We start from the raw sequence: 14,754 nt of genomic DNA on the forward strand, positions 1-14,754 counted from the left end.
TAATGGATAGTCAATCACAGTTATGCATATAACGACTGAGTAGCATGGTAAATTCCAAACAGGTATGCAGCGTAACAATTACAGTCTATAGCGGGTATGGATACCGCTGCTGAGCGTGGAGACTTGTCCTAGCGGATATGCAGAGTAAACATAGAAAGTCAGTAACAGATAGGCATACCGCTATTCAGTAGAACAGTCTGTCTGTCACTTACCGGACCGGGAGTGCCTCTACACTGGTGCGAGGTCCTCCATCTTTTCTACCTACACCTGTGTGGAATCGTGGCCGCTCGCTATCCTGCCATCTCCGCATGTGCAGAACCCGCTATTAACTTCACCTGTCCATTGAGGTGATTGACAGATCAATCACCTCACCCTATTTAAGGCATCTGCAACCCTAGGTAGGGGCCTGATCTTGAAGTCTCATTCCCCGAGAACTTCTATAGGTGTGTGCAGATTCCAAACTGCTTCCAGCTTTACTCGTTTGTACAGTTTCCAAACTGTTTCCAGCTTTACTCATACTACAGCTTCCACGCTGCTCCCTGCTCAACTCAGCGGCGGTCCTCTTACCGCTCCAACACTGACACTCTGCTGATCGTGTCTCAGCTTCCACGCTGCTCCCTGCTCCACTCAGCAGCGGTTCCCATACCGCTACAACGCTATCACCCCGCTGATCGTGTCACAGCTTCCACGCTGCTCCTGGCTCCACTTAGCAGCGGTTCCCATACCGCTCCAACGCTAGCACTCTGCTGATCGTGTTACAGCTTCCACGCTGCTCCCCTGCTCAACTCAGCGGCGGTTCCCATACCGCTACAACGCTTCACTTCTCAGCTGATTCCGGATCTACACAACTGGGTATGCTCTACTGACTATTGACTATTGCCTATTTGCTCACATACCAGTTGCATCCATTGTTGTTTGCTGCACAGGTTACAGGTACCCATATAGACTGTGTTACTGCATTGCTTCATTTAGGACAAGCTTTCACTCAAGCTCGATATCTCCTACTACTTGGCGTTATTGTGCATATCTGCTGTGACCAGCTTCTCCTCACTGCAAGGCACCTACTCTATACAGACTATTCATTGTGCCTTCCATCCCTGCCTCTCAAGACATTGCTCTACTCGCGCTGTTCCCATACAGGCACTGTTTTGTTAATATACTTGTAAATCAGTTCATCAGGACACTGAAGCATGGGTGGGCACTGCTGAGCTCTTTATTCAGCCATTTGCAGACTCCGAGTACATTGCACACTGCCCCACACCCACTTCCCAGCATTCCCCATGGTCTTAGGGACCATCACTAAAGATTCAAGCTTAAACATATAAGGGAGTGTCTACAAACATTAAGCATATCTAATGCAATAACATCACATCTTCTTTTCTTTAAAGATAAGCCCTGTATCCTTCAGTATAACAATTCAACGATATAACATTAAGAACATCATCCAACACGTTTCAATGAGTCTCTCAGGTCTGCGTATTTCTCTTATGGGTCTTTCACACAAAGTCTGTGTTTCGTCAACCATGTTGGACCTTTCTTCCATCATGGTTTGTTCACCATTATCAAGTCCATCATACATGTCAGATGAAGGGTATTCTTCAGTCGTGTTGCCATCACTATGGTTGGGTTGAGATCTTAAATCGACCCGATTTCTTCTTACTTCTGTTCCACGATCTGTACGTACAATATAAGATCTTGGTGCTACTTGTGCTTGCACAATACCTTTCTGCATCCAAATGCCTTTCTCATGATCTCGGAGACGGACTTGGTCACCTGATCTTAGATCAGATAAGCTTTTTGCTCGCCTATCATGGTACAGTTTCTGTTTCTCCTGTTTACGTACGTTACTCAGTCTCACCAATGCTGAGTTATGCGTATTAAGCAGTTCATCACTTATCGGAAGATTTGCTCTAATCCTCCTTCCCATCAGCATTTGTGCAGGAGAGAGTCCATTCTGTAGAGGTGTACTGCGGTAGATTAAAAGACTTTTGTAGAAATCTTCTTTGCCGTCTTGTGCTTTTTTCATTAGACTCTTTACAGTTTTTACTGAACTTTCCACCAACCCATTTGACTGTGGATAGTGGGGACTTGATGTTGTATGGACAAATTCCCACTCTTCAGCAAATTGTGTAAATTCAGCGCTGGAAAACTGAGGTCCATTGTCAGTGAACACTTCCATAGGAACACCATGCCTTGCAAAGATTGACTTCATGCAACTGATTACGGCTTTACTAGTAGTTGTAGGTAGAGTCTGCACCTCATGGTAATTAGAATAATAATCAGTCACGACAATGTGCGTTTTTCCAATACAATCAAACAAATCTGCGCCTACCTTCTGGTATGGTCTCTCTGGCACTGCATGAGGACTCAGCGGCTCGACTTGTTGCTTTGGTCTGTACATAAGACACAGTTCACATGTAGCTGTTGTCTGTGCTATGTCCTGGTTCATTCTTGGCCAATACATCACTTCACGCGCCCTCCGTTTACATTTCTCTTTTCCTAAGTGGCCTTCATGTATCTTGCACAGCATAATTTTTCTTAGTCGTGCAGGTATAACAATTCTATTGCCTTTGTAAATAATACCATTGACAACCGTAAGGTAAGTGCGGTACATCCAATAATCATGAATAGACAATGGGCACGCATTTTTTTCTGCTGGCCATCCTTTCAGAATGATGTCTTGTAGCACTTTCATTGTGATGTCTGTCTCTGTTTCTTTTCTTATCTGTTCTTGTCTTGCAAGAGACACAGGTAGAGAAGCTACAATCAAATTAACATATGCAACTATCTCTTTATCCATCAGACTTTCAGAACCTTCACTTTTGTTCACAGCACGGGAAAGTGTGTCAGCAATGTACATGTATTTACCAGGACAGTACAGCAATTGGACATCATATTTCTGTAGTCTTATAAGCATTCGTTGAATTCTCATGGGACAGTCATGTAACGATTTAGCCATGATAGCTACCAATGGCTTGTGGTCAGTTTCCACTGTAAACGCTTGACCATACACAAATTGATGAAATCGCTCACATGCATATGTGATTGCTAGAAGTTCTTTTTCTATCTGAGCATATCTTGTTTCAGCACTTGTCAATGCTCTTGATGCATAGATTACCAGTTGCCATGTATCCTCATGTTCTTTTAACAACACTGAGCCTAGGCCAAATTGCGAGGCATCTGCTGAAATTCTTATTCTTTTTGTAGGATCAAAGAATCTTAGTACCGGTTGCTCTGTGATGGTCCGTTTCAAGTTTTGCCAACTTTCTTCTTGTTCATGTGACCACATCCACTCATTATTTTTGTCCAACAACCATCTTAGAGGTGCTGTTTGTTCGGAGAGTTGAGAAATAAACTTTCCTAAGTAAGTAATCATTCCTAGGAATCTTCTCACGTCGTATTTGTTGTTAGGACGTTCCATGTTTATTATGGCTGATATTTTCCTCGGGTCAGGCTTCACACCTTCCTCCGAGACCACGTCACCCATAAAGGTAAGTGTTTTCACACCAAATTCACATTTGTCCTTGTTCAGCTTTAGATTCACCTTCTTGATAAGTTCCATTACTTGTCTCAGTCTAGAATCATGTTCTTCTTTTGTAGATCCCCAGACAATAATGTCATCCATCATTGTTTCAACACCTGGAATGTGTTCAAAAATCATGTGTATCCTTTTGTGATATACTTCTGGAGCAGACAATATCCCATATGGTAGTCGAAGGAATCTGTATCGACCTTCTGGGGTATTAAATGTACACAGCATTGAGCTGGCTTCATCTAGCTTCATTTGCCAGAATCCTGAAGATGCATCCAATTTACTGAACCATTTTGCTCCCGCAAATTGTGACATGATTTCATCTCTGGTTGGTAGTTTGAAATGTTCTCTTTTAATAGCCTTATTTAAATCTCTTGGATCCAGACATATTCTGAGTTGTCCATTTTTCTTTTCAACAATTACTAAGGCGCTCACCCATTCAGTAGGCTCATCAACTTTCTGTGTCACACCAAAAGCTTCCATGCGGATTAACTCCTGTTTTAGTTTTTCTCTCAGCGCAAATGGCACTTTTCTACAGGGGTGTATCACTGGAGGAACTTGCGTGTCTAGATTTATCCTATGCTCGCCAGGCAGACAACCTAAACCTTCAAACATGTCTCTGTATTCTGTAAACACTGATTTGCATTCATCTTCTACTTGTGATGTCACCATGAAAACTTTCTTTATCAAGTTAAGCTTCTCACATGAACTTAATCCTAGAATCGGTTGTACATCTTTATCCACAATCAGTAGAGATGTTTTGAACTTTTGTCCTTTGTAGCTCAGGGTCACTAGGCATGTACCTAAAATGCATAGTGTTGATTACTCTTCCTATGCAACCTCCCCATTCTGGTTAAAGCTCCCCCCATTTACAAACCATAAATAAAGACACGGACACCGACTTAAGTTTGGAATAAAAAAGGTCACTTTTATTTATTGTTATTTTATTTAATTATTTTATTTATTTGATTTTATTTTATTTCTATCAAAATTTTGACCTTTTAATAGGTGGCGAAGAGCAGGGCAGCCAGCTAACCAACATAAACCAATAAGGTGGAAGATCATCTCCTTTCCACCAACCCAGGTTAAAACCTTATCTATTGGCCGGTACTATAAACTATAAATTAACTCAATACCCTCTGGACTCAAACTGGTTAAGCCCTTTCTAGGCAAAACCTGATACTCCTTACAAGAGCATCCACGAGTCTGATAACGTCGAGGGAACCAAAGCTCATCGCAAACACTTAAGTACCGTATGTTTACCAACGAGCTGACTGCCATGCTCTCCTACCACAGCCGTGTGACCTACGGACTTCACGGCCCGCCACCTAAAGAAAAAACTAAACCCTTCCTTTCCGAAAAAATCCTCTCTATAACAAAACCGTTCCTTCTGTCGACAAATGGACCCCATCTGCTCTAAAAAAGATGTCTCTTTTCTACCATTAACCAGGGATGACTTATATCTACACCCTGCATGCTTTTAATATTCCGTCTCGCGTACCCATCTATCTTCTTAACCACCCTGATCAATGTGGCCGGGGGAATAAATGATGTCCAGGACCAACGGGGATAATATTTGACCAACAAACCTTAATTGCAGGCCATCAAACATGTATTTGTGCAAGATCCTCCCGAATGTTCATGATTAGATCCAGGGATTTACCTCTATCCACGTCATTGCCTCCCTAAATGAATCACCACTATATCAGGGGCTACGTGATCTTCTATCTCTTTTTCTAACGTGGGAATAAGTGCCGCTCATACCATGCCCCTTTGCCTCAACCACCGAATGTCTACTGGGTGTGTGAAACCGGCCCCCTATAAGCTAGTCTGTGTTACGCTGCCCAAAAGATAAACAAATGACCCATGACCCCTATTCGCGTCCTCTTCACCCCATAACCTGGAACAAAATATATAATCCCGTCTAATTTTTTTCCATGTAATAGATACAATAGTATTAACTTCCAACACAAGCAAACAGGACTCTAAGCTGTTGCCAACTCCTAAATTAGCCCCCCTCCATACCAGAGGGGCACCATCTCAGTTCAGGTGGAGTATCCCGTAACCGTAAACACTTCCTTAATTACTTTCAAATTTTAAAACCTTCTGTGAGGCACCTCGGCCTTAACATTAACAACGATTTTATTTTAATTTATTTTAATTTTATTTCAAAGCAGAGAAATAGGAAAATTGGTAACCCAGGTGAAGGTAAACGACCCCCTAGAACCTTGGAGGCACACACACTAATCAGGCCTTGCCAAGGAAAAAAGAGGAAAAAAATCCCTTCACGCCCCCGTTTAACACAGCGAGAAGCATAGCCCTGAGTCACCAACTGATAGAGAAGAAAAGATAAGATAAAAGAGATAGAAGAGTACCGAGTAACGTGCGGAGAGGAAAGACTATGAAGACGGGAACCTATAAACTCTCATTCGTCCAGCAGAATGTATTTCCTATCAGTCTGCGACTTCCATCTCCCTAGCGCTTGAATTTCAGTGACGGATGCACCCCTAACTGCCGCAGCGGTGGCGGACCCGATCCTGAAAGAATGTGTACCATAGTCTGCTGGGTTTAGACGTATTTCCCCCAGGGCACGTTTCAGCAGGGAACTGAACTGAAATTTAGTCAAAGGTGTATGATCCAGATGAATTAACCACAAACCCTCCCCTGGGGGCCGAAGACTAGAAAATTTATTAGCAAGCATGACTGGGCATCTAGATGTTTACATTGCCCCGTAATTGCTAACCAATGACATCTGCCTAAATGATCCAATTTTGACTTAGCTATCTTATATCGTATGATATCAGGCTGCACAATAACATTCCTAAATAGCCACGCTTCACTCCGATTGTTTGTTTTGTTTTGTTTTTATAGCGCCATAAGCTTTCTAAACCTAAAAGCGCCGTGATATGCTAATGAGAAAGCCAAACCAATAGCAAAGCCTCATAACTATCCCCAGATACGCTATGCAAAACCCTTAATCAGTCCGTCTAAAATCTGTGTGTCAAAAGGGCGGCATGTGTCACTAATCACTGGCTGAGTTCCGGACCAACCTTTCAATGCCTTCGCTATAATAAATTATTTAGTGGGATCTTGTGTACCGTTTCATCTGACCATAAATGAAATGCTGGCTAACATGGAACCCATCCTTGTCTTAGAAACCCCTTCTTTGTAGTGATTCAACATAAAACCCGTCATAGAGGGAATCTGATCTGATGTGTTGCTGTCGAATATCTCTTGATAACACAACCAACGTTCCCATGCCCCTTGATAGCACTTCCTAGTAGGAGGAGCCAAGGACGCCTCCGCAATCCACCTTATCCCTACTGGATCATTTGCCAAACACAAGGGGGACACTGTAAGCCGGTTAAACGGGCATGTGGGGCCAGGGACCTAAAACGCAGACAGTTAAACTAGAAAGAGCGTCTGCTATCTGGTTATCCACGCCAGGAACGTGGCGTGCATGAAAACCAATGTCAAAAAACTCTAGACATCTTTAAATGATTTGCTACAAGCAGGATCCGACCTGCGCAGAGAGAGCCCATTCTACTTCAAGTCCTACACCTTAACCACTCGGCCATAACAAAGCCACACAAACCAAGACTCGCAACAAGTTGATCGCCGTGCGTGATGAGGCGCTCTGCTTGTTAATAGCCTAAACCACACCTAGGTTGTCGTACCAAAAAACACCACGCTCCTACCGCGCAACCGGCAAGACCACAACTCCAAAGCCACGCATTGAAAAACCGTTAGAAACCTTCTCCATATACACAAATCCTCCCTTATCTCCTCCGACAACCGTACCTAGGAATGGGGACTATGGAAACCTGATGTCGCTAGTTGTAACTTTCTACAAAACACCCGACCCATAGTTATCACACGGCAGGCAAAATTGAATGAGCCTAAAAGAGATTGAACTTTCCGCAAAGAGCAAGACGGTGCCGCCATAACTTCTTCTATCAGGGACTGCAACTTACCAATTTTATCAGAGGGTAAACGACAACAACCTTCCCTAGTGTCAATTTCTACACCTAAAAACACCAAGCACGTGGCTGGGCCCTCTGTTTTATCCGAGGCTACTGGTACACCCATCACCTGAAATAACGCTTGCGCTGCCTGTCCTTACAGCAAGGGGATTTGGCTGGACCTATAAACAGGAAGTCATCCAGGTAATGCATTATGCCGAGGTGTCCCGTCCCTGCCCCAACACACCAGTGGAGGAAGGAACTGAAAGCCTCAAAATATGTGCATGAAACTGAACAACCCATTGGAAGGCATCGATCTACATAGTACTCGTTCTGAATTTTAAAACCCATAAACTTAAAGGACTCGGGGTGTAATGGGAGGGGCGAAATGCAGGATCTATGTCCAATTTAGCCATCAGCGCTCCCTTGCCAAACTCTCTCACTATGGTCAGTGCATCATCAAAGGACTGGTACACCACTGAGCTAACTTTAGGATCGATTGCATCATTAACTGACCTGGCCGCTGGGTGAGATAAATGTTGGATTAATCTAAATTTGCCTGGGGTCTTTTAGGTACTATTCCAACCGGGGAAATGACCAAATCTTGCATGGGGGGGAAGAAAAAGAACCCACCATGACACCCAGGCCTATCCCCTTTCCAAATTTCTCCGCCAGAATGTCAGTGTGTACATATGCGGAACGAAGTTTCCTGGTGGCAGCGAAAACACTCTCTAGGAAAGAGGCCTGAGCCGCATCCGGGTAAAGTGCTAGCTATCAACAGAGGACTGGGAATTTAATGGGAGGATCTGCCTTAGACAGCACCTCCTGCACCCCCCCCCTTCCCGAGGCCCCTGACACCCCTAGGACAATCTTTAAGGGAATGGTTTCTTCTGCAATTTGACGCTTATAGCCTCCCCCGGACCGGAAACCTTGTCAACTGAGGCGGGCTAGACCCCATATGAATTTGGGCTCTATTCAACTTTATCCCAATTTTCCACATCTTTAAGTGCCAGGGGCATGTAACGCTGACCGTGCACTTTCCCGCAAAACTGCTTATCATATAACCGCCAGGTCCCCGCCGGTCGCAACAATGCCTTTCATTTTTCATACAGTGATACCTCCAAACGTCTATAATTGCGTCCGGTCTTGCTTCTAAATAACAGGCGAAAACACCCAATACCCTGTCAGTCAGTTGGAAAACTTTCTTTAAGCATCCTCCCCAACTCCTCCTCTTGCGCACGCGGCCGCTAACTCTTTCCTGGTGTCTACTGTTAGATCAAAGATGTCACCAAAGTAACCCTGTTTTATCTTATCTCTTACGCTGGGCTTTATTCCTATCAGCAGCGCTGTGTTCTCACACCTAACGAGAGGGCCTGTCGGGGTGGGAGAAGCACTGCCTAGCCGGGTCCTATGTTCTTCTTACCACCCCAAAATAAGTATTCAGAATTCCAACTAGCTTGCGCTGACCCTGCCTTGGGGAAAATGAAGCCGACTCATCGCTGGTAGTGGAAATGCTTGAACTATCATGTGTGTGCTGCATACCGCAGATCTTTCACACTCACCGGCTGTGCCTTGCGCCTCCCGATGACCCGATCTGGCTCTGTCATCCCCCGGAGCGACGGTCTGCTGGGGCCCTTGTTGTGTCCCCGCTTGCCCTGACTCCTCTCCTTGTGGCCGCTGAGAAATTCGCCTGCCGTCATCTGTCCCCGGTAATGATGATGATTGTGCCTGTTAAGCTGGACAGAGAAACACATTAGCCCTTGCAGGGGATAAGTTACGCTGGCGCGGGGGTTGAGGTATTTCAAATGTTGCATCAGCAGCGGGCGTTATTTCTGTGATATGCCCCACAAACCCCGCATGTGGAGGTATTCTACCAACCCCTCCCCCCTGCTCCACCCGAGAAGAACAGTGCACATCCATACTAGAAACAGCCACTGATTTACTGAATGAAGGTCTAGGATAGGAGTGTAGATACTGCCCCGACAGCGAGGGGTACGGGGCCATCCAGCTAATCCCTTATTCTAACTCTACATTATATCCCCTTGGAGGGTATGGGAGAGAACCCCCCCCCGTGCTCACAGAGCCTGACATAGGCAGACTTAAAACCGCAGGAACAAAAGGCCAGTTCTCTGCTCTATCCGCCCCGCTAAGGGCGCTATTTAGTAAAGGCTGAGCCGAGGGGGGTTGATGTTGAAGTGACCCCTATAAAAAGCAGTTAGACTACCGGGGGCTGGCCCCAAGATAGTAGAGGCTTGATGGTATGAGGCCCCCAGTCCTCCCCGTATGGAGGACTCCAATGAAACAGCAGCAGTGAGGAGCTGGGGGGAGGGGTGTCCCTGGCAACCGGAATAGGGAGGGGGAAGGGTGAGATGGCTGATAACTACGTGTAGGGATGCCAAAAGGGAGGAGCTGTCACGCTGTGCCTGTGACTGGTATAAAGGTTGGCCCGTTCCTGCTGCCTAAAGGGTGAGAAGGTCGCCCACAAGTAAATGACCCCCACCTGAAATTGGTGATACGTGGGCGGAAGGGGATTCAGTATTACAGGCCCAAGACCCCTCTGGAGAAATTAGCCCTTGTGGCTGAACCGTGCCACCCCTCTCTGCCCCCCCCCCCCCTGGGGTACACCTGCCCGCTTCTATCCCACAAACTACGTCCTCTATAGCAGAGCCTACAGCGCTGGGGGGATTGTGTCTGGTCCACCTGGCAGCCACGGGTGCAGGGGAAGAGGATCCCCTGCTCCGTGGCCTGCTGATCCCGCCTGCCTGTCTGTGGACTCCGGACCCGAGCGGCCTTGCCGCCCACTCCGGAGCCTGTGTCTTCGTTGCGCGCCTAGGGCCTAACCCTCGAGACCTCCTTGCGTCGCGAGCTGACTGGCAGCGGAGCCCCGCCCCCTGCACAGCGCCGACCGCCGAACCAGACGGTACCGCTTGGACGCTTGCAGGGGCGGAGGCCATGAGGGGGGGAGCCGCTGGGCCGACCCAGGGAGCAACTGGAACAAGGGGGGTGGGAGGGGAAAAGCCAGGCTGGCTGTTAAGGTCCTGCTGCATCTGAGACGTTAGTCAGACATTATCAGTGTGAGAAAACAGGCAAAAAACAAAACAAAAAAACAAAAACAAAAACAAAACAGCGATAATATGTGAGGAGGAAAAGCAGGGAAAGACAGTGACAGGAGAGCAAAAGGAAATTTATTTAGCAGAGTAAAGGAGGCTAATATACAGCAATGGAGCTTGTGATACTAAGCCTGATGCTGCCAGGTATCCAGATCCAGGAAACATGAAGCTCTCTCCTTCTTCCCCTCCTTGATATATATTTTCCACCACACTCCCACCTCTCCACCATTGGCTGATTCCATCTCAGACTTAACCCTTAGTGGTAAATAACATATCAGCTCACACCACATGCTTTTAAACTCCTTCGGCTTAATGGCCTCTCTCATACTTTCACAGGAATTTCCTCCCCAGTGTAGCCTGTAACTTTCACATTGGCTGGATGAATTTTAGGTTTTACTCTAAAAGTCTTATAGTCTTGAAACGATATCAAATTCACCTGCGCACCAGTATCAAGCTTAAAGGGAATGACAATCTCGTTCACTGTTAAAGGAACAATCCATTCTTTCTTGTCTGTACTGCAAAGTTCAATACAATTCACAAAAAAATCTTCAGATGTAGCTTGTTCAACGGCATGCACTTTGTTTGTTTCACTATTGGTTCTACAGCATTTGGCAAAGTGATTAAGTCCACCACATTTCATGCAGGTTTTACCATAAGCAGGGCACATTTTAGGATTGTGAGTATTTCCACATCTACTGCAGATTTTCCTATTAGATTGCATTTTAGACTGCTTCATTTTAGAGAATGGTGGTTTGCTTGGCTCTGTTTTCTTCACCACATGTACAGTAGTATCAGATTCCTTGTGTAACTGTTTGGCTTGCAGTCTGGTAATTTCTGCAGGTCTGCACATAGTCATTGCCTTGTCTAGTGTTAGGTCTTGCTCTCTCAGCAATCTTTCTCTGAGTCCATTATCAGGTATTCCACAGACAATACGATCTCTAATCAGTGAGTCCTTTAAATCACCAAACTCACAGGTTTTGCTGAGTGATTGCAGTTCTGTAACATACTGATCAAATCCTTCTCCAGACTTCTGATCACAGGTGAAAAACTTATATCTTTCATATGTCACATTTTTCCTTGGCACAAAGTAATCTTCAAACTTTTGCATTATAGAAGATAGCACCATATTCTGCCCTTCAGCAAACTGAAAACTGTTATAAATGTCCAGCACATCCTCTCCTATCACATGAAGGAAGATGGATGACTTTGTTTTATCCTCCATTGCATCAGCTCCACATGCAGCAAGATATATATTAAACCTTTGTTTAAATCTTTTCCAGTTTTCAGACAAGTTGCCAGACATGAGCATGCCTGCTGGAGGAGACAGCCTATCCATAGTTACTCACTGTTTGATGTGACCAGAGCACAAGGCAGATATTCAGACACTGCGTGTCACAGTTTTACAGACTTCTGCAGGATCCTTTCACACTCTGAGCTCTAGCGGTCCAGTTAAAACTTCTTCTGACACCATGTTTTGTTAATATACTTGTAAATCAGTTCATCAGGACACTGAAGCATGGGTGGGCACTGCTGAGCTCTTTATTCAGCCATTTGCAGACTCCGGGTACATTGCACACTGCCCCACACCCACTTCCCAGCATTCCCCATGGTCTTAGGGACCCTCACTAAAGATTCAAGCTTAAACATATAAGGGAGTGTCTACAAACATTAAGCATATCTAATGCAATAACATCACAGCCACAGTTTGCCTTTCAACTTCACTCTCCTGCACCTGGACAAGTCCTCACTCCTTCACACAGCAGTGGTACAACTTGCTGCAAGCAGACCACTGACTTCCCTGCTACCTACCCGCACCTGGACAAGTCCTCCTATCACAGTGGTGGTACAACTTGCTATACGCAGACCACTGACTCTCCTATTACCTACCTACACCTGGACCCGACTTCTCACCATAGCGGTGGTACAACTTGCTGCACGCAGACCACCGACTACACTGCTACCTACCTGCACCAATACTATTCTTCCCATCACAACAGTGGTACAACTTGCTGTACGCAGACCACTGACTCCTCCTCTACTTACCACCACCTATCCACATCCACTCCTCGTGTCTACATTATCTTCAGTCTCCAGTTTACAGCTCCAAGTCGTTGACTTCCTCAGACTATCTCTACTCTCCTGCTGTTGTGTCGCTCCAATCATTCACCTGCCTGCTTTGAGGTGCGTGCCATATCCCCGCCTCTCTAGCAGAGTTCCATCTGGTGAAACTCGGATAGCAACTCCTAGTGCCCGTGACAGTAAGATCAGGCCATGACAGACCCAGGATTGGAGCCAACAGCTAAGGAGATGCTGCAGCATCTGATCACTCGGGTAGAACAACAGGATGTTCGGCAGCAACATCTGTTCCAGTGTTTCCAGACTCTGGCCACCCGAGCAGTTCCTCCATAAAATGTTTCAGCGACTGTTGAACCTCCAGCGCCTTCTCCTTCCCCAGTGCCATCCCAGGTGTCTACTGCTTCCACGCAACACCTGCCTACTCCCTCAAAATATGACGGAGACCCAAAAACTTGTAGAGGTTTCCTTAATCAATGCTCTCTCCATTTCGAGCTTCAACCTCACCATTTTGCCACTCATCGTGCCAAAGTAGCCTACCTCATTTCCCTGTTTTCCGGACAGGATCTGGCGTGGGCCTCCCCTCTGTGGGAGAGAAATGACCCCTTATTGGAGGATAGTGCACTGTTCATCTCCACTTTTCGAAAAAAATATTCGACGAACCTGGCCGCGTTGTCTCTGCGGCTTCTAGCATCCTCCGACTTCACCAAGGATCACGCTCTGTGGCCCAGTACGTCATTCAGTTTCGGATACTTGCCTCTGAACTGCAGTGGAACACCGAGGCCCTAGCAGACAAGATCAAAGACGCACTGACCACACAAGAGTTACCATCCTCCTTGGATGACCTAATTTCCCTATGTCATAGGGTAGACATGAGATTCCGTGAGAGGGAGTCTGAAAGAACCAGCACCTCTAAAGGGTTCACTACTCCATCACCTCAAGTTCGTCATATTCCTCCTCCAGTGGAACCCATGGAGGTAGGCCGCTCAAAATTAACATCTCAAGAGAGGGATCGACGAATTAAAAATAGACTCTGCATCTATTGTGCTGACCCTTCTCACAGCTTGAACTCATGTCCCAAGAAGTCGGGAAATGCCAGGCCCTAACCTGTTCTGGAGAGGTAAGGTTAGGGTCCCTGGACTCCTCTCCATCTTCTATGGATGTCAAAGTGTGTACGTTTGATGTGACTATTTTTTTTCCCTCCAAATCCTTTAGTTCCCAAGCACTTCTGGACTCCGGCGCTGCCGGCAACTTCATCTCCAGTGCTCTAGTGAACCAGTGGTCCCTACCAGTGGCCCCATTAAAATCCGCCATAGCTGTCACCGCTATAGACGGCTCTCATATTGTCAATGGACTTATCACTCACTGTATGTCTCCTTTGACCCTCCAAGTCGGAGTTCTACACCAAGAGAAAATCTCTTTTCTGGTCCTTCCGGTTACTACCAGTCCCATCGTCCTTGGTCTCCCATGGCTTCAGCTTCACTCACCACAAATTGATTGGAATACTCCCCAAGTCACATCCTGGGGTCCGGATTGTCATCACAGATGTCTAACCCGAGTGGTTCCACTTAAGATTAATAAATCTTCCTTAACACCTGGCCCTCCGGGCCTTCCTCCATAGTACGCCCCGTTCACTGACGTGTTCGATAAGGCTCAGTCTGAACGCCTGCCACCTCATCGGTCATGGTATTGTCCCATAGACCTGCTACCTGGCAAAAACCCTCCTAGGGGTCGTGTATATCCTCTCTCATTACCAGAGACTCAGGCTATGTCTGAATACATCAAGGACAATCTACATCGCGGATTCATCCGACCTTCCAGCTCTCCCGCCGGAGCGGGGTTCTTTTTCGTTAAAAAGAAAGATGGGACCTTAAGACCTTGCATTGACTATCGGGGGCTCAATGCCATTACCTTCAAAAACCGGTACACGATTCCACTTATTACCGAACTCTTCGACCGTATCGAGGGTGCCCGGATATTCACCAAACTTGATCTCCGTGGCGCTTACAACCTAATCCGGATCAAGTCAGGTGACGAATGGAAGACAGCGTTTAATACCAGGGATGGCCATTACGAA

Source organism: Mixophyes fleayi, chromosome 4 (assembly GCF_038048845.1).
Source record: "Mixophyes fleayi isolate aMixFle1 chromosome 4, aMixFle1.hap1, whole genome shotgun sequence".
In the NCBI taxonomy this organism is placed as follows: Eukaryota; Metazoa; Chordata; class Amphibia; order Anura; family Limnodynastidae; genus Mixophyes; species Mixophyes fleayi.